This window comes from Mesocricetus auratus, unplaced genomic scaffold (assembly GCF_017639785.1).
Source record: "Mesocricetus auratus isolate SY011 unplaced genomic scaffold, BCM_Maur_2.0 Super-Scaffold_100009, whole genome shotgun sequence".
In the NCBI taxonomy this organism is placed as follows: Eukaryota; Metazoa; Chordata; class Mammalia; order Rodentia; family Cricetidae; genus Mesocricetus; species Mesocricetus auratus.
In genome coordinates, this window is record NW_024429193.1 from 569,645 (window position 1) to 580,554 (window position 10,910).

Genomic DNA, 10,910 nt, shown 5'->3' on the forward strand with positions numbered 1-10,910 from the left:
AAAAGAAACACAGGAGAGAGAAAGGGACAACAGTGGAGAGTTGGAGGATATTGATCCTATGCAAATAAAAATGCATGGCAACTCTGAAGGTAACTCAGATTTAGATTTTTCATAGAAGTCCCAATTTGCCAGAGAGACATCTGATGCTTCCTGTGGGGTGGCTGTCATCCAGGTCTAACTGAAATACAATTGTCCCTTTTCTCCCTGAGGAGGGACAAGATGGAGGACTTGAGAGCAAGTTCATTATTAGATCACAGTGATTGGGGTTAGACGTTTTGGTGTGTTTAACAAGGGTATTAAAGATTTCAGTATTTTGTGGACAATTTCTTATGGGGATGATATTATCTCCATAAAAACTTTCTTTGTTCTGTACTCCCTGATGCCTGCATGGAAATTTGATAAGATATTGCCTTCCTTCTATGTAACAAACAGTAAAAAAAGGACACTAGACTGTTAAGGTGAGTTTGGCCCAATGTGTTCATACTTCACGTTTTTAATTTCAGTTGGTATCCTTTGTTTTTATTCACAACATGAGTGGTAATACTTATGGAACCAAAGTTAAAGTATGTCCTGCTGTTAGGTGATGAAATAGATCATCTATTTGCTTTATACAGGACCACACAGATCCTCTAACTGCAGATACCAGTTGTCTATATAATCCTATTTAGCTTGGTCCTATGATAAAACTTTCCATTTAGCACCTGAGAACCAAGTCCCATAGTGAGCAATGTGGTGCAATGTACACCTTGACATACCTTAATTTGAAATTTGAATCAGAGTCAATAACTTATCAAGAAGGATTTATATCATGGGTCCAAGTCAAACTCCACTTTTTATGTCTCATAGGCCCCCTTTCCATGGTCTGCTATGAGAAGAGGCTCTCCTAATCTACAGAGTTCCTAGCACCAAAGATTACTAAATCCCCCATGGCTAAACAACAAATTCTTCTGTGAGGATGATAGCAGGTTGTGAGACAGGGCTTTTCTTGCTTGGGTTAGGAAAGCTTTCCTACCCTCAAGTCTCTTACCTTGTGAAAAACAGCACTTCTATTTCTCATTAATAAGAAAAAAAGGACAGACAACTATATCTTATATAAGCTCCATCTCCACAGCCGGAAAAATCGAAAGATTCATACAAATGTGGGGTTAATTTATGTCTAAAACTCATGTTTTCTTGTTTATGTCAAGAGATAACTCTGATAACACTGTGGGTATTTCCTGATGATTCATGGAACACCCTTGACTTATTCTCAGTGAGTGAATGAATCAATGCCGTATTTAATGAGAACATTTTACACAATCAGACACGAAACCTAAGAATTGGATTTCAGAGGTTTTTTTTTTTTGGTTTTTCGACACAGGGTTTCTCTGTATTGTTTTGGAGGCTATCGGTCCAGCTCAGCCTCGAACTCACAGAGATCCGCCTGCCTCTGCCTCCCGAGTGCTGGGATTAAAGGCGTTTGCCACCACCGCCCGGCATATTTCAGTGTTTTGTTTTTACTTTCTGCCCCTTCCTCATGTAATGTATCTTTGTCCTCCCGGGTTCAAGATAATTCGGTTTTGAGTCTCAAGGAAGCAGTTTAAGCTGGGATGCAATTTAAGCTACAGTACTTCAGACATGAAAGTCCAGGGAGAAACCTCCATTGAGAGTCAAGAAGAAAAGACTGAACATGAAGGAACTGAGCAGGCATACTTTCCCCATCATGATCCAGGCTGAATGAGCTTTCAGAGTTGTCCTTTCTAAGTAAGTCTTAGCACTCACTTGTGGTGATATATTGTTTGTGAAAATAAAGCCTGTCTGAAAATCAGAGGGTGGAAGTTGCCACTAGCTAACTATAGAGGAAGTGAGATGGCTGGACAGAGAAAGGAATATAGGCAGAAGGAAACAGGAAGTCTCTTTTGCTGGGAAAGGTGGCTTTGGCTTGCTCCTTCTTCACTCTGATCTCTCAGCATTTTGCCATATATCTGACTCTGTGCTTTTATTATTAAGACCCATTAGAATCATGTTATACTCACCGTAGGTGCCTTCCTTACAATAGATTTATCAGGCCAAGAACATGTAGTCTTAACTGGGGCAAAACTCTGCAACTGAGGCAATCCTCGAGGGACCTGCAGAGGGCTAAAAGTTGGCTGACAACTCCTTACAGAAGAGCAGTCTTCTCAGTGATGGTCTTGAGGGGATCCTGACGGTGACCACCACTGCATACTCTTGCCACATGGTGCTTATGAAGATCTGGTTCTTGTTTTCCCAATACTACATATGGATATCACAATCAGCCATCTATCTATCATTTATCTATTTACGTATTATCTATCTATCTATCTATCATCTATCTATGTATCATCTATTTATTCATCTTTATACCATTTCTTCATTAGCTATTTAATATTTATGTAATAAATAATTTCTCTAATAAATTATTAATTAATGAATTTTATAAATTATCTATTTAAGGATTTTGTATCTACAGTCTAATGATTTATCTACTTTTTGTCCTCTAATTATATGTCAATTATATATCTAATTATATGTCATACCAGATGCCACCTGTAATGTATCTGTCTGTTGTTATTCCCTGTATACTAAATTATCTGTACTATAACAGACTGGCCTTTTCCATCAATATAGTCTAGCTATAGTTTACATGCAATTAAACTCAGTTACTCTCCGTCCAGCAGTTCAGAGCTGTGTTATTAGATACAACTGCGAGTCTGTACTACAGTGAGTCTTAAAATTTGGTCCCCTGGTCAGCAATATCAATATCACTGGGCACTGGTTGGAAATGTGAACACTTTGTCTTTACACAGACCCAAAATCAGAACCCCTGAACGTAAACCCCTGATCTGTGTTTTCAAATCTCTTGAGGGTTTCTGAAGCACCCTCAAGCTTGAAAAACAGGGCAGTTGTGGAGAGTAATGGCAAATATGGAGAATGTCTTCAATGCTGTTCAGCTGACTTTCCTTCTCATGCTCTCCCTTTCTGTACATCTCCTTTTTACCTGTTCCTGGTCGTTGGTTTCTGATCTTCCCGCACTGTTGTGTTACATACTAGAAATGGAGGATTCCTTGTTGCACCAGGCTGGCAATATTTCATGTCAGCCTAAATGGCAGGCTTAGGTAGATTTGCTACTTACTATTTCATGTAATCTTAGAGAAAGTTTTGGTATTCCAAACCATGTATTCTGGTTTTATTAGCAGGCCAAATAACCTTGAATTAAAATATCGGGTCCATTTAATATGTCTTTTATCAAGTTCAAATTCATATTAGTTTTGAAATTTTATTTTAGTTTTTTTGATAGTGATTTTTTTATTTAAACTAGTTCCTTCTCCCTCCCCTCCTCCCCTGCACAAAAATGAGCATAATGGTATCCACTTTAAATGGTTATTTTATGCATCTAATTATAACATTAATTAAAATAACTGCAAAGCTCCAGACATGTATGGGAGGTTGTTTAAAATTCACATGATATAATCGGTCAGAATGAAAATAACAACTGACTATGGAATACTCATCCCCAGCTGATATATCCACAACACAGTTCCTATTTCCAAGGCTTAGGAACATCATCATTCAGGGTCAGAAAGATTATAAGAGACAGAAGATAAGAACTTTTGCTGTGAAGTAGTGCCTTCTATATCTGACAAAAATCTGCACCCAATCTTAACATGGTCACACAAAGAAGACCTGCACAATGCCTGCTAACAGATATGCACACTTATATTTCATGAATCTAATATAAATACTATAAATATATCTCTGACAGCAGCAAGAAACCATTTGTATCAGAGGGTATTTCACCAATATTATACAGGTCTGAGGGGTAAAACCAGAACTGAGTTTAGGATCTATCTGTAGTCTTTGTGTTACAATATAGAGACCTACTCAAAGAAATATGATTGACAGTATTTATGAAGAACAAGACTTTTGGTCTGGGTAACACGAAAGTGTAATATCCCTATGATGATACTTTTTCTAATCACAGAATCGGTGAAGTGCCCTCCCCCCTCTGACTTGCAGAGATGAATTCAACATTCTGTAGAGTTAAAGAAGGCTATAACATGGATATGCTATTATTTAATTATTTAAAACTAAGTTAAAGAATATGAGACTAGAGCGATAAACAAGTTTTTCTGTAGTGAGACACAATAATATCCTGGGAGAGAAAATTGTGGAAAAAGAAGAAGCCAGAATCTAAGAACTTTCTAGAGACTGATCTTGAAGACCCGACTAATCTCTATAGGTTCCTCCATGCAAAGTAGCACTGGCTTCTATAACTCCTACTCCTATGAAAACCACCCTAAATTTGTTAATTATGACCTCATGTGTAAGTCATATGTGTAAGTATTCAATAATCTGATTCCCAGACACACCTAGAATAATGAAGTAAAAATCGAGGAGGTAAATCATAGGCACTTGAATTTTTTAAGATTATTCACAATATATGATTACTTTATGTTTTCATTGTATTTACTACATCCATTTCCACTCTGCATGCTTCTCATCCTTCCTATCATTTCTAAAAAAAAATATCTTGAGGATTTAGTATTTGAGAAACCATGAATTATAAAGAAGAGTAAGATACTCTATCCCTGTTTTATTTTTGTGAAGCTATAAAACTAATGAAAACTTAGAGACTGGAAATACCTTTTTTTTTTTTTTTGGTTTTTACAATACAGGGTTTCTCTGTATTGTTTTGGAGGCTGCCGGTCCAGCCCGGTCTCGAACTCACAGAGATCCGCCTGCCTCTGCCTCCCGAGTGCTGGGATTAAAGGCATCTGCCCGGCTAGAAATACCTTTAAGTGAGCCAAGAATTCTGTGTTCAGAGGTTTGTCGTAGTTCAGAGCTCAGGATGTCACAGGCTGAAACAGTCATGGCAGCCAAGCTGATTTCCATTCTGAATGTTCTGGTTGAGGATATGGGATCCACTTCCAAGATCACCCAGAGTGAGAGTCCTGAAACCCCAGTTTCCTCACTGGCTGTAAGGCACAATCTGCTATCACTATCTAGTAGCTGACAATAGTCATTGCTATTGCTGCCCCACATATCCTAGCTAGCCATGAGATAATGCATCTCTCTTAGGATTGAATATATACATTCCACCTCTGGGACCTGTTGGAAAAGCCTTCACATTTAAAGGGTTTAAATGGCTCAGTAAAGACGACTTGCCTGTACATCAAACTTAAGACCCACTGAGTGAGACCTAGCTACATCTGTGAAGTTCCCTTCATAGTAACATACTGATTAGTATTTGAGGAATTGGAGGGATTGTGTGATTAAGAAACAAGGATCTTGACTGCATCCCAGAATTCTGCCTACTGTAATCTCCAAATGTTCATAAGTAGGGGACAGGCCTTGGCACAAAATAATGAAATAGTGGTACAAGAACAGAGTAGGTAGGAGTAAAACCATAGAGTAGCTAACATCAGGGAATATATACAAAGTCAGTTGATGTTCTAAGCCCTTTCATGAATTGGACAATGATTTATGAAGCAACTTATCACACAGCTACTGTATGCTCAGGACTATGCTGATTTTCTACCACTTCAGAAGTCACTTCATGCCCTTTTCCAATCTACTTTCCCTCCCTTTTCTCTAGGCAACCAACAGCCTGCTTTTTGTTGCAGTAAAACTGTTTTTGCATCTTTTAGAATTTCCTCTTTGGGCTCATAAAACTCAGACTAAATTGGAAGGTTCTTCATTCAGTTGAGGTAACTTGCGTTTTTGTGTTGAGAGGGAACATTGCAGTGTGTGAACACCTGTATAAATGGACATTTGTAGTGTTTGCTATTTGGGGTAGCTAAATAAATTACATAACAGAACTGTTGTAAGTAGCAACAGCAGTCTGTTTTGATGTGATGCTTTCTTGAAATAGATATCAGAAATATGAGAAGCACATGTTAGCTTGTTGCTTTTGTCTTAAATTCTCTGACTTTAAGGAAAACTCCCTAGAGTATGTGTATCTTCTGCAGGTAAACATGAAAATTCTGATGTTTCCACACTCTCCATTTAATGTCCTCAAATATGAGGGACAAGTAGTCATATCTCATGGAACTGACTTTTCATTTTTCTGACAACTGATCAAGTTATTTCTGTTATATAGTTGTCTATTTTAACATTTCCTTCTGTAAAGTCTCTGTTCAAATATTTTGTCTGATTTGCATCCTTTGGCTCATTCTGAACACAAACATTTTGTCCAATTTATATGTTGAAAATATTCCATGAGTATATGGCGCATAATTTTATTTTGTTTTTAAATTTTTATTTCGTAGTTAAAAGGACAAAATCCAGTTCATCATTGTGTTCTTATTTGTGTTTTATATGAACACACATGGGTGTTCACACACATACACATACTTGTACTGGTGTGTGTGTGTGGTGGGTAGGTGGGTGTGTTTGCCCATGCATGTGAGTAGGAGACCAGAGGTTGGTGTCAGGATGTCTTTCTCAATCCCTTTTCATCTTATTTTCTGAGAAGAGGGCTTTCACTGAACCCAGAGCTTCTGTTTTGGCTAGACTGGCTCAACACGATCCCCTGAGATTCTTTTGTCTCTGTTCTCCAAGCACTGTAGTTACAGACATATGCCATCATGGTGCTAGGTGCTAGGGATTGAACCTGGCTTCTCATATTTGTGCAGCATTTTGCATATTGAGCCAACTTGTAAGGCCCTCCCTGTGACTAATATTTTTTGTGTAAGAATTATTATACATCCAAGAAACCTTTGTTAATATGAAGGTCATATAGCTTTCTTTCAGTAAGTTCTACTACTTTGTGTTTCATATTTAGGTCAGTGATCCACTTTGAAGGGTTCTTTTTGTTTGTTTGTATAATATAAGAAGTTATGTTAATTTTATGTTTTGTTTTGAGGTTTCATGAATACATTTTCATTCTTATGTTTGCAAGGCACAAAAGGCATAATCAGTTTAGTGGGGACAGAAGCACAGAAAGAAAAGCACAGAAGCTGGTTCGTGAGTTCTCTCTTTTCCAAGGGGCACAGAAGAGAAAACAATTTGAATCCTTCCTTCAAAGAATCGATGAGCTCAGAGTATGCACATTGCATTTTTAAAGAGCCACACCTATGGGACACAGGACAGTGATAGAGAGTTCTCAGGGCACTGTGTAAGAAGTGACATGTACAAAAGAATGAGATTTAGAAGAAGATGGTCATACATACAGTGGTGAGCAAACATCTTCCACACTGGGAACAGCTTGAGTGAAAGTTTGAGGGCATGATGGGTTAGGTATACGTTTCGCTCAGTGGGTCTGGCATTGTGGCAAAAGCAGACCAGAGTGGTGTCATCCCAAAGCCACAGATATCATCATAAAGGTAATAAGAGATCAGATATTCTGAAACTATTTTGAGTGGCTATAGTCAAAAACCACAGATTTTGGTTAACTTAAATTTCATGTTCCAGCATAAAAACGGTTTGAGGAAGTTGTATCATTTTATAGAACAAAGGAAGTCATAAGTCAAGGCAGATTTAAAATGTACTGGGCAGTACATCAGAGAAGTAATGCTTTTGTTAGGGTTTCTATTGCTGAGATGAAACACCATGACCAAAGCAAGATGGAGAGGAAAGGGTTTATTTGGCTTATACTTCCATATCACTATTCATTATTGAAGGATTTGAGAACAGTGACTTAAACGGGGCAGTAAGCTGGAGGCCAGAGCTAAAGTAGAGGCTTGCCTATAGCCTGATCTTAAACGGAGACATTTTCTTAGCTGATGAACCTTCCTCTCAGATGTCTTTAGCTTGTGTCAAGATGATGCAAAACTATCCTTCACAGGTATGTTATAAAAAGGTGTGGGAAGCTTTTTCTATAGGCCTAAGGTGTTATCTGGTGAGATTCTTGATTTTGGGGTTAGTGGAAGCCAGTAGTCTGCTAAATTGATATATTCTAAAAGACTTTCATCTGTTAATCACAGGATGTTAGCTCAGACACAGAGATGGGCAAGGATTGGAAGAGATGCCAACAATAGCCCAAAATAAGCTAATTAGACTCTGGACCTGTACTATTCCAGTGTTTTCCACAGCACTAAAGTTCTAACCAGACCATCAGTTTCTACAGACAGTATGTCCCCCAGGAATTCTCACTGCTGTTCTGGGATTTGAGGCTGTAAAATCTGTCCCAGGTACTGTTTAAGGTACTTGGGTAGACATCTGTAATTTGATAGGTCTAATGTTAGATTCATCTAACAGATTAGAGAGACATGTCTCAGTAACAATAACTAATGAAAAAAGTCATCAGTCTAAAAGAGAACAGAGTGGACAAAGGGAGCAATGATAGAGGGAGAGAGAAGGATCATAATGATATAAATACAGTACTCATGTAGTTAGAGTACATTAAATTAAAAATCAGTAATTGTTGAAAGGTTAAAATATACAATAAAGTCATAGCCAAGGTAGAAGGCATGTGCAGGGTGCTTTCTGATAACAAATGGAATCTCTCCTCCCAAAAACTTTGATGGAGGCAAAGTGGAATTTCATTTGAATGAGTCTTTCCAAAAAGAGGCAGCAGAGTAAACAGCAGTGTGCCTGTCTCTCCACATCTCTGTTGTTTATATGAGTAAAGGTGAAAACAGAAACTTCCCATTATCACTTAGGTCAACTTAACCTCTACATGTTGGTCCTTGCCTCTGATCTTCACATTTGGAGGGGAAGATCCACAGGCTGTCTAGATGGCTCAGTGGGTAACAGAATTTTGAACCAAGACTGATGACCTGAGTTTCAGCTCCAGAACACAAAAGGTAGAAGAGAGAATCAAGTCCCACAAATTGTCATCTGGTCTCTAAAAATGTACCTTAGCATGCATTGTACCCCTCCTCCATCTCTCCTTCTCTCTCTCACATACAAATAAATATAAATAAATAAATAAATAAATAAAAATTCTATTTGAAAAGGAAAGAGATGTTGCTTTTGCTTAATCCCAGCCCCCAACTCCAACTTGGGAAACTGAATACCATTCCCACCAGTAAGCCGATCAGAGTCTTGGTCAGTCATCATCAGAAAAGTTTCCTTGTGCAGCATATAGGAACAAATACAGAGAGCCACCACCAGATATAACACAGAGAATGAGATACCTTGGAACCCTCAATTCTAAATGTGATGTCTCTATCAAATCCTTCCCTTGAGGGATCAGGGAAAACCCACAAACACAACTTCCCCCCTACTCCCACCTCACAGGAAAGGAGGCAGAAAGAGTGTAAGAGCCAGCAGGCATGGAGGACACCAAGAAAACAATGTCCTCTAAGTCAACAAGACCAAAGAACAAAGGAATGCAGAGAAACTAAAGGAGCTGGTGCCCAAACATCTAGCACCTGCATTCATATAAAACCCGTGAAAGGTTAAAAATGGTCATAAGCATGAAAAAAATAGAGTCAAATGCGGTGTCCTAGTCTTGTGTCTCTCATGCCAGTCACTGTACTGAGACAAGTATCTTAGCAGCTGTGTGTGATAACAGCCATCTTCCAGCCACCATGCACTACTCTCATGCTACACAAGCAGCACCTGACATGGCAGTTTAAGATTTGTCTCGTGATCAAAAAAAAAAAAACAATACAGGTGCTCAGTAAAGAGATCCATATGCTAAAAAACAACCTCTAACGGGGTTACAATGTGTTTAAAAGTATACATAGGCATAGGAGAGAAAAATGCAGTACAAATAATAAAACCCTAGAGACGTGGTGGTAGGTTGTTTATGATCTAATAAAGCTTACATAAAGATCAGAATACAGAGCTAGCCACATAAAAGAGAAAGGGTAGAAACACACATAGATTTAAAAATGTTTAGAAATAATAGTAAAGTCCTTAGAAAAAGGAAAAGAGTAAAAATATAATAAGTCACATAAAGATGGAAAATATGCAGAGTTTGGATTTTGTATGTTATTATGTTGTGTTTAGATTTCCTGATTGTTAATGAAGGAGATGCTAATATACATTGGATTATGAAAATTGCTGGATTAAACCAACCTATATATTATACAATGTCTTGACTTCAAAATGGAAGTCAAAAGATATGTCACTTTGGCGAAAAGGTTATGATTTTATTTTCATGGGAGAAGAAAGGCTTTGGATACATGCCAGGTTGATATAGATCATGTTTGATAGGGGAAGAACCCCTGAAAATCTTAACTACAAACATAAAGAAATAAACCTAGAAGAACTACAAGACACATAATATATATTTTACCTGCTCAAACATAAAACAAAGAAACCTCTTTGACTTGTGAACAAGGCACAGTCTATACTTGTACTAATGCAGATATGTACGTTACCTTTAAAAGTTTATGTATCTTCAGAACAAGGGGACCAGACACCAATAAAAACAGATGGCCCAGGTGATCCAGCGTCCAGAACAGCTTCAAGGTTGCTAAGTGAGATGATACAGCTTCACAGAACACTCCAGACAAGACTTACCAATCATCCTAATTTTCTCAAGGTTCCTCCAAAGAATCCAGTGCCCCCAGACAACAGAAAGCAGTCTAGGAAAACCAAAACCCACATCCCTAGCAGACAAGTTATGGATGTCTGTTATCATTTAAGGGGGGTTAGTTACAAGTTGTTATCAGTCATAGGAAAAAAACTAAACAAAGGATTATTCAAAGATTTCTTTATAAAGGAAAAAATGGGGCTATGATATAGAAATGATTAGATAGAAAAGGGAAAAGGGTAGCTTACTGAATCTACTTTAATCCAAATAACAACTGTGAATCTTAAAATATTTTACAATGGTATGAATTTTGATTAATTGATATAAATTTAAAGTTAATTCTGTTATGCTGTATATATGTTTATACTTTTGTTTAGGGCATTGTATTTATGCAGCTCATTTAAAAATGCAATATATAATTAAGAAATAAAGAATGTTAGCCATATATAATGATCAAGCATGTAATCATATCGTGTATGTT